The following is an 18,116-nucleotide window of genomic DNA, read 5'->3' as shown; positions in this document are numbered from 1 at the left end:
CACTTTCTGCAAGAGCTTGGCTTTAGACAAGATCTAAGCAGCAGACAAACATTTGGGAGGAATGGTATTAGGGACATGCTGTTACTGCTGGAGTCTCTGCTCAAGTTCAAACTATGTTCCCCCTGGATTCACATGTACCTGGCATTCCTGGCAGATAATCCCCCCTCCCGGGACAGGCTTTTTCTAGGGAAAGCATATCTGGTACACAACTTGGTTCAGAGAGGAAAATGATAAGCCCCACACTTTGCTCTGAATCAGAACATTTCTGGTCTTGCCCACAGGGATTAGATCCCAAAGGAGAGGAGACAGTAAAGATGTAAGAAGGTGACCATATTGGGAGCCCCAGTGGCAGCTGTTCAATGGCACAGAGGAGAGCACAGGAGGGAGTTATGGTGCCTCTGACTGGGTTGGAACCCAGGATGGATAGAGTTTGTGCTAAGACCACCTGAGCCCAATCTGGGAAGACAAATTGGGAGGGAAACAACACATTCAGTAGGCACGAGAGAGAGAGATCAGTAATCCATGATAAGTGCTTTGAAGCACGGCTATCACAGCTCAGTAACATCGGTATCTTCAGTGGAAATGAATGCGTCACGCCCAAACACAAACATCACCACAGGGAGCCATAGAGGAGGAAAGCTGGGTGCAGGAGTCACGTGGTAGGTGAGAGGGCCATACAGGAGAGCACACACAGCCATCCCCGGGGATGCCCATGAACACCAGGGAGGACTCTGCGGTGTCAGCTGGGAGCTGTCGGACAAACCATGCTGCAATGCTCTACTTTTGCCCCAGAGTGTTATGGCCAAGGCACCTGGGTTACACAGACCCATCGCTTGCCCTGGACACTACAGAATCACTTCAATGCCAAGTCAAATCATCAGGAACACATGTATTACACTGTGCCTTCAAGAAACCATGATTTAAAAAAAAAAGAAAAAAAGAAACCATGATTTAATATTGTTATGGCTTTGCCTTTTGCCAGAGATAATTTATACACTATAAAACTGGCTATAATGACAGTTTTTATTATAATGTTTAAAAACCTTATATAGGGCTTCCCTGGTGGCGCAGTGGTTGAGAATCTGCCTGCCAATGCAGGGGACACGGGTTCGAGCCCTGATCTGGGAGGATCCCACATGTCACGGAGCAACTAGGCCCGTGAGCCACAACTACTGAGCCTGCGCGTCTGGAGCCTGTGCTCTGCAACAAGAGAGGCTGCGATAGTGAGCGGCCCGCGCACCGCGATGAAGAGTGGCCCCCGCTTGCCACAACTAAGAGAAAGCCCTCGCACAGAAACGAAGACCCAACACAGCCATAAATAAATAAATAAATAAATAAATAAATAAATTTAAAAACCTTATATAAACAATCCTCCTGATTAATTTCTCTTAATATGCTGGATATGTTTGTCCCTCATGTTGGACTAGCACACTTCCTCCCTTCATTTTCTTTCTTTCTTTTTTCTTAAAGGAGAGCTAAATAATTTATTAAATTTCTCTTTCACCTTGACCACTAGGGTAGTAAGAGTGAAATGTGGTACACAGCTGGAGTAAATTCGGTGTAGATAGACTTTACGGTAAAACTGCCTCTCACTCATCTTTAACATGGCTCTTGTTTTGGGTGTTTTGGTTATGGTTGCTATTTTTATCATTAGTCTATGTTGATGTGTCTTTCTGGTAAGTCAACTAAGTTACTGGTTAGAAATAGTTGGAACTTAATAAATGAGCTTGCTGAGAGAGTAGGTAAAAATTTAATCTTTCTCAGGACAGAGAACTCTTTATTTTAAACCTCATATTCTTTTTCTCTGAGGCACTCAGAGTTGAGAATAATGCTGCCCTTTTTTTTGACATGTTTTCATTTAAGACAATTTTTTGTTCTGTCAAATAGTTTTATTTTCTTTAGCAGACAGAAATGTGGGCGAAAAAAAAAAAATCTCATTGCATATGATTCCTGACAGAGTACCGGGGCTCTAGACTGCAGTGAAAGTTGATTTCACAAATGACTTAGGAAACCTTTCTGGTTTTGAACACCTGTTCACAGAAAGCCTGTTTGAAATCATTCACTGCTTTTAATTCCTCAATGGCAATACAGACATGCTCTAATCCTGATCTTTATATTAGTGTTGAAAAGCAAAGGGCTGGTGTTTGGGTTCCTGCCCCAGCTTTTATTTTTAAAAAGGAAAAAGCTGTATTAAATGATAACACTTATTGATGTCAGTAAGTCTTTATTTACAGAAACAAACATAAACTAGTGTCCAGCTCAAAGAGCTTTCATATGTGAACACACCCACAGAACCATGACCAAGATCAAGAAACAAAAATTTACCAGCCTCTGGACTTCCCTGGTGGCACAGTGGTTGAGAGTCCGCCTGCCGATGCAAGGGACACGGGTTCATGCCCCAGTCCGGGAAGATCCCACATGCCGCGGAGTGGCTGCGCCCGCGAGCCATGGCCGCTGAGCCTGCGCGCCCGAAGCCTGTGCTCCGCAGCGGGAGAGGCCACGGCAGTGAGAGGCCTGCGTACCTAAAAAAAAAAAAAAAAAAAAAATTTACCAGCCTCAATTAGTTGCCCTCATGCCCCAGCCAGACCCTATATCCCTCCAAAAGGAAAGCATAACTCTGCTTTTTGACACCACTGATTACAGCTTTGCCTATTTTTAAAGTCTGTATAAATGTAGTAATTCTGTATATACTTTTCTGCGTATTTTTTATGAGATTCAAGCTTGTTGCTGCATGTAGCGATTATTCATTTTTATTGCTCTGTACTAGTATTTCATTATATAAATACACCCCAAGTCATATATCCATTCTACTATTGATTTCCACTTGGGCTGTTTTAAATTGTCGGCTCTTAAAGAGAATGCTGCTATGAATATTCTTGAGTATATATGTCTTTAAGCGAACATATGCATGCATATCTTTTGTGGATGTTCCTAGCTGTTCTGGGTCATGGGTTCTGTGTATGATCAACTTTATTAGATACTAGAAAGCAGTTTTCCAAAGTGATTGTACCAATCTCCACACTCCCTAGCCGTATGTAAGAGTTCCAGTTGCTCTACATCCTTACCAACCCTTGTAATTGTCAGTATGTAATGACAACTGTGAAATGATCATTGCATAACTTTGTCATGTTAGTCATTCTGATAATAACTGATGAGGCTGAACCCTTCTCTTACATTTATGGACCATATGGGAAGTGCTGTTCAAATCTTTTGTCCGTACTTTTGCTCTACACCAACATCATGAAGATACTCTCCTATGTTTTCTTTAGAAGTTTTATTTTTTGTTTTGTTTTACATGTAGCTCAACTGTCCATATGGAATTGTGTATAGGGTACAGGTTAGTATTTATTTTTTCCATAAAGTTATACAACTGATCCTGCATGATTTATTATAAAGACTATCCTTTTCCCATTGCTCTGCAGTGTCACTTTTGTCATAAAATGAATGGTTCATATGTGTGTGGATCTGTTTCTGGACTTTTAAATTTAACATATTCTTTACCAACTAATATGATTTTGAGTTGGGACATTGGTCTGTAATATCTGATACTCTGGAGTGCTTGACTGCTATTGCCCTGTAGCCCAGCATAAAGGACTGAGAAAGTGAAACCAGTTAATGCAGAAAATCCACTCCGAATATAACAACCAGAAAGAAAAGTAGAGATTGTTTTCATCTTATTTCCTTGTTTTTAAAATGAGAAAACAAGGACTTCCCTGGTGGTGCAGTGGTTAAGAATCCGCCTGCCAATGCAGGAGACACAGGTTCGAGCCCTGGTCTGGGAAGATCCCACATGCCGCAGAGCAATGAAGCCTGTGAGCCACAACTACTGGGCCTGCGTTCTAGGGCCCGCGAGCCACAACTACGGAGCCCTTGTGCCCAACTACTGAAGCCCACGCACCTAGAACCCGTGCTCCACAACAAGAGAAGCCACCGCAATGAGAAGCCCGTGCACCGTAACAAAGAGTAGCCCCCACTCGCTGCAACTAGAGAAAGCCTGTGCGCAGCAAAGAAGACCCAATGCAGCCAAAAATAAATAAATAAATTCCAAATATTATTTTATAAATAAATAAATAAATAAAATGAGAAAACAAGTCTACCCAAGTGTGCTGAATATCTTCTGTTTACCCAGACAAATCCTCTCTCCATCCTCTTCCTCCTGCTGTGCCCTTGGAGTCCCCACATCAATGGGCTCCCTTGCCTTAAAATTTCCACTTGGTTCAGTTTATGGGGAACATTGACTTGAGGATGGAGGAAAGTGAGGTCAGATATTTAATCCCTTAGCTATCTCCCTGCAGGCTGACTGATGCTCTCCCTGATATGGCTCTTGATGAATGGCCCTCTCCACACAACCCTCTTCTTCAAGATGCCAATGACCACTCATTTCTTTTGTCCCAGGCTGGGGGTGTCAATAGTGTCCTGCCATCACTAGCCCCAGGATACCGCATTGGGATTTTGACACTGCACGACTAGAGGCATCCATGTTCCAGATAGGACGATGGGAGACAGGACCCAAAGAAGAGTCAAAGGGCATATGTCATCCTTCTCTTGATGAAAGTTCCTAGAAGCTGCCACATGACACTTCTGCTCACATTTCATTGGCCAGAACTTGGTCATTTGGCCACAACTACGTGTAAAGTGGGGAAAAGTTTTAGACGGCTATGTGCCAAACTAAAAATCTTACAAGCTAAGAATAATAGCTTCCCATACCATTTACCTCAAGTCTAGTCATTAAACATGTATTCAGTGCACTCTGGGCCGCTCTGTATTTTTCTGAAATACAGAGATGAACGGTGAATGGCCCTGGTCCAGTCTAATACGGGCCAGAGATTCCTTCCTCCAGCAAATGACCGTGTCAGTCCCTGTGCTAGGCATTAGGGATTCCAGAGTGCACTAGACAGTGTTCCTGCACAGGACAGCAACAATGCCTACGTACCTCTGTTACAGCTGTTAGTCAATGCAGGTTACCCAGGATAGATGTGTCAGGGAACAGAAGAGGAGATCTGTCTCTGAAGGGAGACCATGAGTTTGCTGTGTGGACAAGGAGACAGACCTTCCAGGCTCAGACACAGCATGAGGAAGACATGTGGCATAAAAGGACAGCATTTCCAGGGAGCAGCAAGGATTCTAGGGAGCCTAAGAACATAACCTACATGGAGAAGAGAGGGTAAAGATGAGGCTGGACAAGTCCACAGTGGCCAAGGAAGGCAGGACCCTCTGGGCCAAGTGCAGGCATTTGTCAAATGCCTCACTCACCCCACCCGCCAACTTCTTCTGCCATACATGCCCACGGAGGGCTTCCAATAAGTCACAAATGAACGATGATATCATATCAGGAAGTACATCAAGCTCAGGCCCAAGTTATGTCCTTCAGGAAATTTACCAGAGATCTGACTCTTGAAATTTCAGCCTCTTCTTGGCTTGAACAATCTGATGGAACTCTGGAATAACTAGCTTGGCCTGACTCATTCCCAATCTCGGGAAGCAAGGCAAGCAGGAGAGAGGAGGGTATCAGGAGGACTCTCACTCCCACCCGGAATTTAGAAGTGGCTCAAAATGGTTTGTTTGGCAATAAACACAAACATTTAAAATGAAAAACTATTTTTTTCTCTTCCTGCAGGTATATTCTAGAAAAGGAGGAGGAAGAAAGACTCTACAGGGAGGAGCATTACGCATTTTCATAAGCACCTATAATGTGCTAGATGTTATTCGAGGTGCTGGGGCTACAGTGGTGAGCAAGTGCTGTCCCTAAGGAGTTCATACGCTAATAGAAGGAAAAAGTGTTTTTAACGCGCTTATTGTCTAAAATATTTTCAGGTACTGGTAAATACTATGGAGAGGCTAAACAAGGATAATGTGGTAGAGAGTGACTAGTTAGTTAGGGTATGAAGAGTTTCCCTCTAAGAGATGACATTTGAGTTAAGACCTTGTATTAGTTTCCTATTGTTGCTGTAATAAATTACCAGAAACTTAATGACTTAAAACAACAATGTAAATGTATTATCTCATGATTCTGGAGGTCAGAAGTCCAACACAGGTCTCGCTGGGCTAAAACCAAGTTGTCAGCAGGGCAGCATTCCTTCTGAAGGCTCTAGTTGCCTTTCTCAGCTTTTAGAAGGTGCCTGCATTCCTTAACTGTGGCTTCATCCTGCAGCTGCAAAGCAGAGTAGCAGAGTAGACAGACAGCAGAGTAGCATCTTCAAATCTCTGATTTTGACACTCACTCTCCTGTCTCCCTCTAACACTTATAAAGAACCCTTGTGATTACCTTGGATCCACCAAAATAATCCAGGATAATCTTCTTATCTCAAGATCCTTAATCACATCTGCAAAGTCCCTCATGCCATGTAAGGTTCTGAGGACTAGGATATGGGTATCACTAGGGATGATTATTCTACCTGTCACATACCTACATGGTGAAACAAAGGCAGCTACCTGCAGATCTTAGGAAAAAACATTCCAAGCAGAAGGAAGAGTAAGTGTAAAAGCCCTGGGGTAGGAATAAACATAGCATTCTTAAGGGATAGAAATATATAAACGAGGCCACATCTCCAGAGTCCGGTTTTCTCTATTGTAGTTTGGAAAGGAAGCTTGTCCTCTGGACCTGTCACATCTGAGAAATCAGAGCAGAGCAAAGCATCCCAACTAGGAGATACACAGTTAAGAGATATTTGCTTGAAGATATATCTACTTTGCAGCCTATCCCTGACTCTTTGCCAATTTTTTCAAAATCTTATACTTTATTTTTTAAAACATAAAATCAAGTGTTATTTTTAGTACGTTTGAAATCTTTCACTGGAAATACCCATCTTTTGATTTGATGTTGGAACCCATCAACACTGATTTTTTAAAATATACCACCATTTATTATTCTCAACCAGTATATAAAATCTACAGCTGGAGGGAGGTGGAATATCAAGGATGAAATGGCATTTATAAGAAAGTTTAGAATGTCTTGAAAACAGATGTTTCTTTTCCCACATGAATATGCAGTTTTTTTAAAAAAATAAAAGCATACAGTTTAAACAGTGAAGTAAAATAAACCAAACAGCATTCTACAAGTCTCCTAGAATACATGTGTTCAGTATTCCAGATCAGCAGGATGGTGGGTTCAGGAGAAGGTCAAAACTTAACTTTTCCAAAATCTGCTTTTTGTTTGTTGGTTATCACAACACTGCAATATTCTTTCTTTTGAATCAAAAATTGTTCTTACCTGTGATTTTTTTTCAGTTTTAGTGAACTTAAATATCTACTGAAATGCTATGATGCACATTCTAACAACAGCCACCAGCATCATCCTTAGTCTTTTATATGTGCTGTTATTACTATGTCAGAAACCTAGACAGATATGGAAGGGGTGCAGTGTGCTGTCATCTCCTGGAGGCTCAGTGGATGATACAAAGGGTCAATAGGGATCAACCAGCACATGATGACGTTCAGACAGAGAGCAGTCAACCTATTGCTGGTGCCTCAGCAAGTGATGTGCTCTGGGGTCCACTTCCAAGGGACAAACCCAGCACCCCTGCCCAGCCTGCTATTCTTTATGAAGTGGCTACTCTCTATTTTTGTTTTATTTTTATTTTACTTGTTAATTTTAATATTCCTTATCTTTACCACAAAATCTTTTTAACTATAATATGTAAAAGATACCATCATTCCCAATTTATTCTTTCCAAAGGCAACAAGTATTAAATGCTTCTTTGGGGTCTTTTCAGAATTGCCTTTCTATGTTTATAATGAAGTATTGTATCAAATCATAATATACCATATCATATCTGTTTTCCCCTTGTGAATGGTCTACACTGTACACATTGTTGGACAATTTACATTTTTCACTTTGCTCTGTACCCTGGGCAACCTTCCGTGGTAGCAAGTCAGCATTTTGAAAGTGCCCCCTGCAGAATCGCAGACCTCATGGTTTCTCTGTGGTTCACTGCTTGTGTCTAAAGAAGAAAGTTACTGAAATGTGTCCAGACCACGGTTTTCAAGAGAAAAGAATCCATTGTATATGTAACAACTGACTTCATCCCAATGTATGGTTTTGCTTTGGCATTTAGCATATTATTTTCCCTATCACTTCATCTGAGATAATTAAAGGACTTTGAAATATCGCCTTCGTTCCTCTTAAGGCTTGTGAACAAAACTCTCACAAGGCTTTCAAATTTGTCATTTCGACAAGTATCCATTTTGAAGGCCCACATCAAGTAATTTCTCTAAGAGAATATGTAATAAAATGAGATACAACTTGAATCCATTACCATAAATTATGAAACAAAGGGGTCACCATGCTTGTCAATTTACAAAAGACTTAGAAAAAAATCGGTATGAATATTTTTTCATAAATCTTATAAGGTGATAATTTATTTGCTTTTAGTGGCATATGAAAACAGAGTGAGTTCTCCTAGTATATTCTATGATTCCATCTTCAAAGAAGTACCGGCAACTTCAACTAAAAGGGATTAAATTAAGATTTCATCAAAATTGCATAAAGCATGGTTTCAAAAAGTGATGGATCTAAATAATGTCCAACAAGATAGTGAATTTTCCCATTTCCCCTTTAAGCAAAGCAGGCTTTGGTCTGGCCTTTGTGCTCTGAGGAGATAATATGACCCTCCATGGAAGACACATCACCCAGAATACAGGAAGGCAGAACTGACATCACTTTGTTTCAGACCCTGGCCTTGGAACTTTTTATAACTAAGTTGATAATATACGTACACTCTCCTAAACAAGAAAAATGTAAATGAGGACAATCCACTTTCTTGCTACCAGCAACAGCACCAGTTAAGCAAGATATTTCCTAGTATATATGGTATGTAGGCTTTACTATCAAGCAGACTTCTTTCATTTTATTTTATTTTGTAACAGCTTTATTGAGATAAAATTTGCATACCATACAATTCCCCCACACTTAGTTTTTAGTTCAAGTTTCTCAACTTCACTAGGCCTTAGTCTTTTTATCTGTAATATGGGAATAGTAAGACCCACTGATTTGTGGTGCAAATTAATGTGTTCAGGCTATTCCATGGCACATAGTAAGTGCTAAATAATGAAATCATAATAGAATAAGAAGATTCATTTTTGCACGCTCAACTTTGTCATTGAATTTATAATCAATCATGTCTCTGATTCTGATTTCCTACTTTGACAGGGAAACCTTAATCCTGTTCATTTACAGTAATTTCAGGTACTGAATTTAGCTCAATTCAGTACCTTAATTGCCTCTTCTGACTAGAAATGCAGTCAATGAAAGACTCTTCTCCTCCCCTGTTTTGGGATAGAGCTAGGTTCACCAGGGGCCCTTATGACATCGTGGCTGGTCTGCACCCACTAGTACTGCTGCCGTGGAGACACGCCTCCCTTCTCTTGGGATGGCAATGCAAGGAGATGGATGTCTGCAAGGGACCTTGATGGTCTCCTCTGCCATCCTGGGTCCAGAAGCCACTTGCTGCTACTTTGCTGCCCTCCAAGTGTTCGGTGGAGCTGGGGCATCTGCAGGGCTTCAGATCTCAGGAGACCAAGAGAGGAAGTGGGGCAGAGACTCACTGCCACCATTCAACTCCAAACTGCGAGCCCCTCACTGCACCCCGTGGAGGTAGGAGGGGAAATCAGGGTGCTGAGCCTGACTTCCTTCCTCTTTCCAAACTCTCTCTACTGTCCAATCCTGTTCATGTTCACTAGACAGAGAAGAAGCTAGGCTCTTCGTTCTACTTGTTTCCACTGGCATCCTATATCAATCCCCACTCCAGCCCTGGGCAACTGGAGATCTGAAGGGATGGTGAGCCTGAGAAAGAAGATAGGACCATCCATGCAGGTCGGTGCGTCCAATGAGTCACTATAGGCATGAGGTATTCCGTATTAATCTATATCCCTCCCAGTCTAACCTTACCTCATCACCACCAAAACATCCTCCACTTCCTTCTCTGGGTGCAGGTTTGTTACTTCTCTCTCTTGAAAGATGAAATCTGAAGCGCTTCCCAATTCTAGGTTTACTTCTCTATGTCCTTGCTTCTTGCTTCCATTCTTTGGTCTCTGATACCTTGTACATGAAATGCTGCCCTAAGTGAAATGTTATAGGTTAAATAATTTTCCCTCCTCCCCAAAAGTTACATGTGGAAGTCCTAGCCCCCAGTACCTCAGAATGTGACCTTACTTGAGAAAAGGGGCACTGCAGATGGAATTAGTTAAGATGAAGTCATTCCATTAGGGTGGTCCCTAATCCAGTATGACTGGTGTCCTTATTAAAAGGGGAAATTTGGACACAGAACACACAGGGAGATAAAGGCAAGATTAGGATGATACTGGTACAAGCCAGGAATGCCAAAGACTGTCAGCAAACTACCTGAAGTTGGAGAGAGGCCTGGAACAGATTCTCTCTCATAGCCCTTAGAAAAAACCAACTCTGGGGAATTCCCTGGCGGTCCAGTGGTTAGGACTCAGCGCTTTCACTGCTAGGGCCCAGGTTCAATCCCTGGCCAGAGAACTAAGATCCCACAAGCCCCTCGGCTTGGCCAAAAGTAAAAAAAAAAAAAACCAACTCTGTCGACACCATGATCTCGGACTTTTAGCCTCCAGAACTGCAAGACAATAAACTTCTCATGTTTAAGCCTCCTAGTTTGTGGTGCTTTGTTGCAGCAGCTCTAGGAAACTGATACATGGGACATATTGTATTGCGTTGTCTTTCCAGCCTGCCGTTGTTCTGGGAAATCTCCCTCCCTCCCCACCTCCCACAAGAGCAGCCATGTTGAACAATATGATCCCAATCCTGTCTGGAATTCACTGGGAACTTGCATTTGAGACCAGAGAACAAGTATCCAGTGACTGAAGCTGAAAAATATAAAACTTGGCAATGGCCAAAAACTGTGTTTTCCACAACAAAGAGAAAGCCAGTCTGCCACAGGACAAAGCTGGCACCCAGAGAAGCAGAGATGGGGCTGGAAGAACTGGAGGCTTTCCAATCCTGGCTCTGTCGGTGCCCCAGGCTCTGGCTCTCTCGGGACCTGGCTGTGACTTGAATTCCAGGAGAATGCAGTGACTATCTGGTAAACTCTTTTTGCTCACGCTGATTTATATAAGGTTTGTGGCACTTGTTACTCAGACTTCGAGTTAATATATCCTCCAAAACTCATGCACTCTTATTTTTAATAATAAGCGGAAGATTACTGCTCTAAGTAAGAAACTATGTTCTTACCAGACATAGGTGCACAATTCAGGAGGGAGCCTTAATTAAAAATAAACTCAGTGAAAAAAGTATAGAGTAAGCTTTGGGCTTCCCTGGTGGCGCAGTGGTTGAGAGTCTGCCTGCCGATGCAGGGGACACGGGTTCGTGCCCCAGTCCGCGAAGATCCCACATGCCGTGGAGCGGCTGGGCCCGTGAGCCATGGCCGCTGAGCCTGCGCGTCTGGAGCCTGTGCTCCACAACGGCAGAGGCCACAACAGTGAGAGGCCCACGTACCGCAAAAAAAAAAAAAAAAGTATGAGTAAGTTTTGTTGGAACATTCTTTGTTCAATGAAACTTTAAGCCATTATAAACAGCAAGAAATTAGATTAATTTCTTTACCTTTTAGTTTAAAACAAAAAATATTTCAGTAACAGGCAACTCTTATCTTTCTTTATCATATTGGAGTGTTTGTTAACTGATAGACACAGCATAGTTCCTTCATTAATTAAAAGCCATTTTGCAGAGCTGACTGGGATGGCTGTGAAAGAGTCATTTTAACTATTATGTTTTCATTAGCTTTATTTTCCAAAGAATATATTAGTCCTGTGATAAGTTTCAAGTGCCTGGCATTTTGCCTGAGAAAATATTTGCTACTTAGTGTATTAACAATAAGCTCTTTTCCTGTCTACCCATTACTACATTTTATAAAATTTCAGAAAAAAATTACTTAGTTTTAATCCTGATTTACACACCCAATGGCTTCTGTGTCCTAGGGATATAATCTCAAAGGCTACCAGCTTTATGTGAGAAAAGGAGAAGAAAATGAAATTTGATGTTGGAAATTAAGAAATAAATTCGGTGATTCTTATGCTATTTTGCATACTGATTGGGGAATATATTAGTTTTCTGTTGCTGCATAACAGTTAACTCCAGAACTTAGTGGCTTCAAATGGCATTAAATATTTATTATCTCACACAGTTTCTGTGGGTTAGGCATTTGAGAGTGGCTTAAATGGGTAGCTCTGGCTCAGAGTTTTGCATGAGGTTTCAGTCAACATGTCAGCCAGGGTTACAGTCATCTGAAGGCTCGACTGGGGCTGAGACATTCACTTTCCCAGGGGGACTACTCATATGGCTGGCAAATTGATGCTGGCTGTAGTCAGGAGGCTTCAGTCCTCAACACCTGATCTCCTCACAGTTCTGGTTATGTGTCCTCATGACATAACAGCTGGCTTCCCCTAGAGTGAGTCATCCAAGAGAGAGCAAGGTGGAAGATGCAACTTTTATGATCTAACCCTGGGTTACACACTGTTAATTCCACAATATCCTGTTACATGGGCCAACCCTACTCAATGTGGGAGGGTGAAAATACTGAGAGGTAAAAATCACTTGGACTCTCCAATCATCTTAGAGAACTTCCTGTTTTATTACAAGTATTCATGAGGAAAATAAAATCTTTGTAAAAAAGAAGTACAGAAAATTCTTTTCAAAATGAGCCCATTTAAGAAAATATTTTAAATATTTATAATGTATAATAATTTATAATAGAGCCACAGAATTTTAGAATCTGAAAGAAAATTGGATATCAACCACTCTAACTTGGTCATGGAGACTGAGACCCAGAAAGGCAATGATGCTTTTCTAACTTCACATAGCAAATAAGTGACTGAATCAGGGTTAGATCCAGGTCTCTTTACTGTTAGGGCTTATGATGAATAACCTGGCCTGGAAATCAATATCCATTGCAACCTCCTTCCAATATGCCTTCCTACTGCAAAAACGGGAAAACCTAAACACTAACCCCAACACCTTTGCAGCTAGAGTTCTGGATATGATTTGATTCAGGCAATCAGATTGCTGACTTGAGATCTGGAAATTGGAAGTGATAGAGAGAATGGGCTGTTTGCAACTTGTGCTGCTTCTGTTGGCAAAGGTGGCTGCAGAAGAGTTGCATTGTCCCATGGCCGAGGTAGCAGAGGTACCCATGCTCTGGTCACCAGCATGGTAAGAGCCAAGAGGCAGGGCTCAAATGAGTTAGAATGCACCGAGCAGATGTGACATGGTTTCAAAGCTGAGAAGTTGCAGCAATGGCTTCCTGATCTCTGAAGAGTACATAAGCTAACATATTCTTGGAGTGAACAACTTCAGTGGCGATTGCTACAACCAGGAAGGTGGGGAATTAAGTGGTTAGCAGCTCCCCTGGAGACCCAGTTCAGTGGGGTGATTCTTGAAGTTGTTCCTGGATTCTAAGCCCAGAACCATTACTTCAGTTCATCCAACAATTTTGTAAGCACCCAGTTCCCTGTATTAATTCTTATTCTCTTAAAATGGATCAGTGCCTGTTATCTGCACCTAAATTCTACTATAGAGCATGTTAATACATAAGAATGAAAAAAGCAGGGCTTCCCTGGTGGCGCAGTGGTTGAGAGTCCGCCTGCCGATGCAGGGGACACGGGTTCGTGCCCCGGTCCAGGAAGATCCCACATGCCGCGGAGCGGCTGGGCCCGTGAGCCATGGCCGCTGAGCCTGCGCGTCCGGAGCCTGTGCTCTGCAACGGGAGACGCCACAACAGTGAGAGGCCTGCGTACTGCAAAAAAAAAAAAAAAAAAGAATGAATAAAGCAGCCTGACATATGGAAACTGGGCTGACACTTACAGCTACATTTCACAGTTGTTAGGAACTGACCTGGCATTTACAGATAAGCCATGTGTTCTCCAATTGAATGTAAATAATTTCTCAGAACATCAGCTTCAGACAAGGTCCCTCTGTTGACTTTGATGGATCAACATAAAGACCACTCTGTGTCATGTCTGAACGTGGACAAATTATGAACATTGTCTGTATCACAAAAATGACGAAACACGCCCCTATTCTTGCTTATCTGAGTGACTGCTGCTCTTTTCCAGTGATAACCTTAGCACTTCCTCTTCCTGGATAGGATTTATTAAGATGCCCAATCATAGATTTGCTCCTCTTCCTGACAGCTTTCAATCCAAACACAAGCCCTGTTTCCTTTGCCTTCCCCATGTCAGCTAACACAAGCCCAAGTCCTCCAACTCCTTTGGAACCCCCTCTTACTGCTGCATGGTCTGTTTCCCTGCAACAAGTCATAAACCCAACAGATGTGTTCCTGCTGATCTTTAGCTGAAAGGCATTGACATGCATAATTTGGTTTGAACACCTCATGCTGTTCTAGTGGTATGGACTATTTATACTGGTTACTTGCTATGAATAAGTACTTTCTATGAATAAATGAATGACTTGATGTAGAATTAGTATTCCTTTTCTGCTTTTTCCTCCCTTGTGCCTCCTTATGAAAGCCAAAAAATGCCATGGTAACAGTTTTATGTCACCAAAAGCCCAGAAATTATATGTATCAAATGATAAAAAGAAAATCATGAAAGAAAGAAGACAGTAAGCGTACAAGGCAATTGAACATTAGAGATAAGCAATTATATAGTGAATTGGATGATAATACAATTTCTTGAATGCCCATAACATGCCAGACACTTGAGACAGTAATTTATTATCATTGACATCACAGCTATACTACAAAGTAGGAATTTTTTAAATTCCCGTTCCATAAAGGAGGAAAACTAAGGCCCTGGAGCCTAATGACCTGCTTGGTACAGTGCTCCCACCTACCAAGTAGTGCTGGTATCCAAACTTGGGCTGCTAAAGATCATGTGTTTCCAGGGCTTCCCGGGTGACGCAGTGGTTGAGAATCTGCCTGCCAATGCAGGGGACACGGGTTCGAGCTCTGGTCTGGGAAGATCCCACATGCCGGGGAGTGGCTGGGCCTGTGCGCCACAACTACTGAGCCTACGCGTCTGGAGCCTGTGCTCCCGCAACAAGAGAGGCCGCGACAGAGAGAGGCCCGCGCACCGCGATGAAGAGTAGCCCCCGCTCGCCACAACTTGTGAAAGCCCTCGCACAGAAACTAAGACCCAACACAGCCAAAAGTAAAAATAAATAAATTAATTAATAAAGATCATGTGTTTCCACAACAGAAATAGAGATAATGTGGACATTCCTGAATGAAAACAAAAGACCATTCATTTCTAAGTATTAGGTCTTTGGCTTTGGTGTTATTTGTCAGAATAGAAAACATCTATTAAATTATTTGAATGTGTTTTAAGAATCCCTGATTGAGTGCCCATTTCCTATCTATGGCTGAAAGCCTCACCATAGAGTTAATGATTTTTCACCTTCGTCTTGGGAAAAATATAAAATCTATAAACTGAGAACAGTTACACAAAAAATTGCATGCATCTTTCCTAAAAGATAAATTTCACATGAAGTGGAAGATAATGTACCCACTAAAGAAAAGAGAGTGATTTACTAGATGGAGGAAATTCCCTTAATACATATAATGTTGAGTCCATGATTGAATGTTGTTACTACCGATCATTTCTGACTTAGGAGAGGTTATAAAAGAGGTTAGGTACTTCTGACTCTTTGACATAGTCACCTGGTTGTGAGTAAAAGCCTCTGTAACAAACCCCTCAAATCTGAAAGAGGAGGAGAATATCCAGGTCAGCTCAGATATTTGGGAGAAAAAGATTTTTACAGGCAGAACAAGGAAACCAGCACAATTAATATTTGAACTTTGCATTTTTATGTTGAGAAAGAAGCATGATTATCTTTTGACTGACTCTTGTTATCCTGAGACAACAGGACTTGTTCAAGGAGCTACTGGCAATTCAGTGCGACTGGAGGGAAAGGAGAATGTGTGGAATTGTGATGTATTACTTTGGTTATAAGTGACAGAAATCCACTTGCTCTGGCTTAGGCAAAAAGCAGGGGGGGGGGGTTATTGGTGATAAAATCAATAAAAGGGTAGCAACAAAGTAAGGTGCCAAGAAAGCAGGGATGCTAATGAACTTCAGGAACAACTGAACTAGCACCTGGAACATAGTAACATTCAATAAATATTTACTGAATGAAAGAATAAGCTAGAAATTGGAATAATGCTAAGACTCTGCCTGACATCTTCTAGCCTGGGAGAAAATATGGCCATTGACAGATAACGAGGCTTCCATCTTACGGTTTCCGCTATCAGAGAGGACTAATATCAAGCTCTCTTGGTTTCACGTGGAAAAATTCCAGAAAAGCGTTCGGATTGGGCTGTCTGGGGTCAGATGCCTGCTTCCAGATTGATTAGCTGTGGTCAGCATGGCAAGGTCACATAAGAATATCAAAGTTCCCACAATTGTCATGTGAATTCGGGTGGAAAGTGGGAAAGGAGGAGGTGTGTACCTTAGGGTGATGTAATCTGCCTGCGAAGAGGAATCCCATTAGATATACCTCTTAAGAAACTCATAACTGTGTCTGTATTATTTTGGTAAGGCTGCCATGACAAAGTGCTGCAGACTGGGTGGCTTACACATGAGAAATTTATTTCCTCACATTTCCGGAGGCCAAAAGTCCAACACCAGGGTGTCGGCAGGGTTGGTTTCTTCTGACGCCTCTCTCCTTGGCTGCCTCTTGTCTTCACGTGTTTTTCCCTCTGAGCGTATGTCCCAATCTCCTCTTCCTCTAGGGACACCAGTTATACTGAATTAGGCTCCACCCTAATGGTCTCATTTTAACTTAGTTACTTTCTAAAAGACCCTGTCTCCAAATACAGTCACATTTTGAGACACTTGGAGGTTAGGAGTTCAACATATAAATTTAAAGGGCACAAAACTCAGCCCATAATAATTTCTAATAAGAATATTTTTGAGGCTGTTCATTACATAGTATTTTCTTTCTGATCTGGGTATCAGAAAAATTGTGTGGCTTATTTTTAGATTATTGTCATTTGGTTTACCAGATGGTCATGTTTTCTCTTTCTTCATAGCTTTTCTGATGCTTGTTGACTGATAAGTGACCCATTTGGAGGACTTCACAGTATCAATTTCTTTTTAGTCCTAATTTCCACAAAACATATGTTTTATGTTCTTAACTGTGTTTCCTTTTCTCTTTCTCATCTATTTATAATTTGTGTTATCTTGTTATATGATGTGAGTCTCTGTATACTCTGAATGTATCCATAATTGTATTCCATATGTTTGATAGATAAATAAGCTCTTACTTCATCAGCTGTATTTATATAAGTAGAACATCATCAAGGAAAAGCAGAGGAAGCTTACATGCTAATAATAAATGTCCTTTGTAATAAATCATCTCAAATCCTCAAATCTTTTTTTGGAAAGAAGCAGAGCCTATAAAAGAATATATAAATTGGGTAAAAGCAACATGTGTCACAAAACATTTTTTTTAATCTGACAGTAATTAGGCAAATCAATGCTTAAATTAGCACAAACTCATGAAAATAAGCATCCTTAAACTGATTTTTCCATTTATTTGCCCAGAGGCAGACACAGTATAGGAGGAGTTGGGTTGTTGCCAGACCTAAAGCATTTTTCTGAGCTCTGTCAACTTCTATTAATGGGCAGTGACGCCATTCTGGCCCTGAGCCAGCCGGCTCACGCACTTAGATTTGTTCAACAGGCTGGCTGGAGGCAAGCATTGCATCAGAAATGTGGACCACACACACCACTGATTCAAAACAAACACCTCCAAAGAGAACTGACTTCCTGTGACGCCAGCAGAGAGCAAATGGCCTGTGTCCAGGTACCCTAGTTCTGAGGAGGGGTGAACAGCCAGCAGCCCCTCCCCAGGTCTCCACAGGGCCTCTGAGTCACAGAACACCCTATGCTGTGAACAGCCAACATAGACATTGACCCAAACAACCTGGGTGACTTTAGTTCCATTTCATTTAATTAATGTGGTGAACTCACAAATGTATTTTTAAAGGTACATTGCCCCTTTCTGAATTGTCTGCTTCCCCACTCTCCTAAAGTCCATTCAGTGGTTTTTCCCAGCATTAATTCCGTAGTGGCATGTGCCCAAAGTGCTCCTAGGGTAGCAAAGGTATCAGTGCCCCTAAGCTGCCGTGGGCCTGTGTGCTAGA

General features: G+C 41.8%; 1 long non-coding RNA gene across 1 annotated transcript; it reads right to left on the bottom strand.

Annotated features, from left to right (window-relative positions):
- Positions 1-2,222: 2,222 nt before the first annotated feature.
- Positions 2,223-11,434, bottom strand: LOC137220677 (uncharacterized). Its single transcript, XR_010941739.1, has 4 exons — positions 11,189-11,434; positions 9,887-10,036; positions 4,934-5,146; positions 2,223-2,522 (listed from the first exon to the last, which is right to left on the bottom strand). It is a non-coding gene; the product is annotated as an uncharacterized lncRNA (long non-coding RNA).
- Positions 11,435-18,116: the final 6,682 nt, after the last annotated feature.

This window comes from Pseudorca crassidens, chromosome 3 (genome assembly GCF_039906515.1).
Source record: "Pseudorca crassidens isolate mPseCra1 chromosome 3, mPseCra1.hap1, whole genome shotgun sequence".
Lineage (NCBI taxonomy): Eukaryota > Metazoa > Chordata > Mammalia > Artiodactyla > Delphinidae > Pseudorca > Pseudorca crassidens.
Note: the sequence above shows the minus strand (reverse complement) of the source record. Positions and strands in the feature narration are given on the sequence as shown.